Source organism: Lycium barbarum, chromosome 4, assembly GCF_019175385.1.
Source record: "Lycium barbarum isolate Lr01 chromosome 4, ASM1917538v2, whole genome shotgun sequence".
In the NCBI taxonomy this organism is placed as follows: domain Eukaryota; kingdom Viridiplantae; phylum Streptophyta; class Magnoliopsida; order Solanales; family Solanaceae; genus Lycium; species Lycium barbarum.
Window position 1 is genome coordinate 2,578,741 of NC_083340.1, and position 4,541 is coordinate 2,583,281.

The 4,541-nt window shown below is 37.6% G+C and overlaps 1 long non-coding RNA gene across 1 annotated transcript; it reads left to right on the forward strand.

Annotated features, from left to right (window-relative positions):
• The first annotated feature begins 784 nt into the window (after positions 1-784).
• Positions 785-3,594, forward strand: LOC132638059 (uncharacterized). The gene is made up of 3 exons (XR_009581593.1): positions 785-1,324; positions 2,106-2,156; positions 3,415-3,594. It is a non-coding gene; the product is annotated as an uncharacterized LOC132638059 (long non-coding RNA).
• Positions 3,595-4,541: the final 947 nt, after the last annotated feature.

Consider the following 4,541-nt stretch of genomic DNA (forward strand, 5'->3'; position numbering starts at 1 on the left):
TTATTCACTTCGAAATGACTTTAAATATGCAGTGTCTGAAGCTAAACGTGAGAAAAGTTAGGCTTGACAAAGCCTTCAAACAAAATGTCTCCTCTGAAATCCAGTCTTGCTTGAACATCAATCGCGTATTAAGTTTCATATGTTGAAGTTCATTCATATGTACTTGAATTCAGTGGCATATGGCTAAAGCCACTCATTTTTGCCTGTATTTCAGTCATATTTGCCTGAATTCAGTCATGTTTTACTGAACTTCAGCTATTTTTGCTTAATAATTTTCTTACTATATGTTGGTATAAGTGGAGTTTTGGAACAGAGGATAATAGAAGATCTTTGGAATGATTTTAGGGAAAATATTATATGGGGTTTGTGGTGGGGGTGGGGGTGGGGGTGGGGGTGGGGGAGGGTTAATAAGGATCAGAAGGTTAGGAATCAGTAAGAAATATAGAAGGAATAAGACACTATTATCCCCTGAACTATACCCGAAATTGCTACGACACACCTTACCTTTCCCAGGGTCCTATTACCCCCCCTAAACTTATTTAAAATGGAATAATTACCCCCCTAAACGCTGATGCCCACTCTCATATGGGAGAGTGGCATACACTCTCCTTGCCACATGTGTATTTATTTGTTTTTTTTTAATTTTTTCAGCTTACGTGCCAATTATTTAAAAAATAAAAATAAAAAACTGAATTTTCGTTAAAAAAAAAGAGTTTTAAAACCCTTTTTTTTAAACCCATTTAAAAAAAAAACTGAAAACATGGATTAAAAACTGGATTGTTACATCCGACATTTTCGCTTGTTCGAAAAATTCAAGGTAAATTGACTTGTAATGAATGAGGCCACAATTGGACACTACTTGGTATGAATGTGTAAGTTATGAATATAATGGTGTGGAATTACGAAAGGTGGCCAAGGGAAAAATTGGAATTTTGGAAACTTGCCTTATGAATTGCAAAACATAGCCAAATTGGGCTTAACAAGAATTAATGAAATGAGGCCCAACTTTAAAGGGCCCAACCGGCCACCCTATGTCAAGGCCCATGGATTAATTAAATCCCATGGGAAATTATATATCAAGGATAAGTCTTAAGAATATTCAAGAAGTTTCAAGATCATAAAAATTGAGAGGAAAAGAAAGAACCCATTTCGGGTGAGAAAGAAGAGAAAAGAAAAAGAAAGAAAAAATTTTTTGGAGCCAATTCTTTGGTTCAAAAATTCATCCCTTGTGAGATTATGACTAAGTGCAAGGCCCTCTTCCAGTTGGTATAAATATTGGGGCAAGAAAACAATTTTTATCTCCAAGTGAAGGGCTTGAAGAAAGGTGAGAATTTCATGATTTTGTTGTGTTATAAATGGTATATGTATGTTGTAGTATGTGTGAATGAATGAAAAACATGGAAATTCTGTGTGTTGGAACTAGGGGTGTGTTGGCCGAATATGTACATGTAATTGCATGATTTTAATGGCTTGAATTCTTGTTGTAATCTAGTTGTAATATGATGGGAATTATATTAGAAAGGAAAGTGGAATGAATTAGTGAAAAATTGGAAGTGTGGGAGGTGGCCGTGTGGTGCTAGGTTTGATATGAAATATGAATTTGATTTTGGTTGTATGCTAATTGAGTTATGGTGAAGTGAATGGAAAGATAACAATCTTTATTGTTTTGGAAAAATGGTTATCAAGTTGTTGTAGGAAAGTATGCAACTTTTTCATGATTTATGTAAAAATGGAAATGAATGTATCAAGAGACGAATCGTGGTTATTGTTGATGAATTTGGAGTATGGAAATGTGTTTATGAACTTGTAGGTTGAAAGTTAGGAAAAGATTGGAAAAGTAGTGACTTAATGGAAAGTTTGAATGTTTGTGTATCCTATGAATATTATGTGAAAGATGGCTAATGATGCCTTAGTGTATGTCTTGATGTTTGTTGTTGTTTGGATGTCATTTCTGGGTTGTTGTGTTGACAAATTGAGCCGAGCTAAGTCTCGGGGATGTTGTATATACAGAGGAAATGCTGCCGAAATTTCGGTAGGCAAGTATGTGAAAAGTTGGAATATTGAAAGAATGAAACTAACCAAATGGTAAACTTGACAATTTCCAGATTTTGGACGAAATTTGGAGTGACGCCAAGCGAGCATAAGGCGCCATCGAGGTATGTGAAGCACTTCCCTATGTTCCTAGGCATGCTCTGGATGTGGTAGGCTCGGCCGCGAGCCTTAAGTACGACTCCGTTCCCCGGAATTCGAGACGGAAAACCGCTCGAATTCCTTCAATTCAATTGAAGCTATTTTATTACAAATTGCCTTTAAAGTGAAATTTTGTACAAAACTTCCCTAAACGGAGTCGGAACACTTCCAAACGATTATGGATGACCTCATAAGGTCTATTAGCAATAATCTACGTATGTAGCCTCGAGTTGGTCCGAGGCGGGCCCACAAGGCCCGATATCTCCGGTAAAACCTTAAACATTTCCGTTTTGGTCCGATTTTCTCTAAAAACCTCCGGACTATTATTTTGTGTATGATATGATTATTTTGTGCAATCTATATAAAATGATTTTTGAGCATTCGAATATCTGATTCTGATAATAATCTGTCGTGCCTTCACAACTAGGATATAGGCGCGTACTATGCATACTATCTGGATATTCTGATTTTGGCTCGCCGTTTGGCACCCTTCAGTTTGATTGAGTCTGTATGTTGAGTCTGTATGTAAGTTGTTTCTCATTTATCGGTTCGTGTCTGTCTCAATGCATTCTTTCACTGCGTCCCGGGCCAGGTTCTGTTATCGTGCATATTTCTCTGCATTGTTCACCGCGTCCCTCGGCGTATGGGCCGGGATCTGTATGTCTGTATGATATTATGATCTGTGTATGGGGATGGCGGCCAGGATGGCATATGATCTGATCTGATTCTGTCTGTCCACCGCGTCCCGTACTAAGAGGGCCGGGTTCTGTTACCGCGCCCCCAGACAGGGCCGGGATCTGTATGAATATATGCGTGTGCCATCTGTATTTATAAAGCACACGCCTCTGTATGACTCTGTGCTACTCTGCATGCATAACTCTGTCCGATATACTTCTGTTTGTCCGTCTGTGTTACGGCTGAGTCTGTATGTCCGTATGGATTCTGATTCTGTATGTCCGTATGGGTTCTGATTCTGCTCGTCTGTCCGTATTATGATTCCGTCGGTCTGTCCGAACCACGACTCTGTTTATCTGTATAGAATACGATTCTGTATGCCTGTCTGAATCATGACTCTGTCCGTCAGTCTGATTTATAATTCTGTACGATATATTTCTGTGACTCCGGTTCGGACTATGTTTATATCTGTTATGTATCTGCTTTACATACTCGGTACATTTTTCGTACTGACCCCCGTTCTTCGGGGGCTGCGCTACATGCCCGCAGGTACAGACGCACCAGGTGATACGCCGCCCGCGTAGGCTTCCGACTCTGCTATTTGAAGAGCTCCTTTGACTCGGAGCATATATTTTTGGTATATATCTTCTGTCTTCTGTACACTCTGTATGTATGGATATTCTGGGTACGGCGGGGCCCTGTCCCGTCATATGATTCTGTATGTCTGTAGAGGCCTGTAGATAGATGTGTGGGTTTCGGGTTCCGTCTGTATGTTAGCCTTATCGGCTTATCTGTAAATGTCTGTATGTTCAGGTATATGTATATATATATATATGTATGTTTGCGCGCGTGCCGTATTTGTATCGGCCTACTTCTGTTTCAAAAAAAAAATCCGTATGATTCGAAATCTGGTTGGGTAGGTACGTACGGGTACCCAGTTAGGGTACCAGTCGCGGCCCACGGGGTTGGGACGTGACATGGATTTTCTTTTAAGAAAATGATTTTAAATCCCTTTTTAATTTTAATTTTTTTGAAAATTTGTCTTTTTTTAAAACCCCTTTTAAAAAAAACTGAAAAATGATTTTTTTTAAATATGGAAAAATGGATTTGTTAATAATATGGAAAACTTGATTATTTTTTTACAATTTCTTTAAAAAATCTTGATTTTCATGATTTCATTTTCTTAGGACACTTATATTTTTCAAATAAAATCCGGAAAAAGTGTCTTTCTTGTCAAAATGTGAAAAAAACTGAATTTTTATAAAATTTTGAAAAAATTAATTATTTTCTTAAAATGTGGAAACCCCATTTTTTAAAACTAAATGTGGAAGACTAGATTTATTTTCGAATTTTAAGAAAATGCAGATTTTTAAGAAAAAAAATTAAGTTTTCTCCTTTTTTATGTTTCTCACTTTCTCAAAGAGAGTGAAACACACTCTCCTTGTCACTTCAGCGTTTAGGGGGATAATTATTCTGTTTTAAATAAGTTTAAGGGGGTAATTATTCCGTTTTAAATAAGTTTAGGGGGGTAATAGGGCCCGGGGAAAGGTAGGTGTGTCGTAGCAACTTCGGGTATAGTTCAGGGGGTAATAGTGCCTTATCCCAAATAAAGAAAGACAAAAGGTTAGTTAATAAGATGATGATAGATCATAAGAAATAAGGATTGAAACAAATCC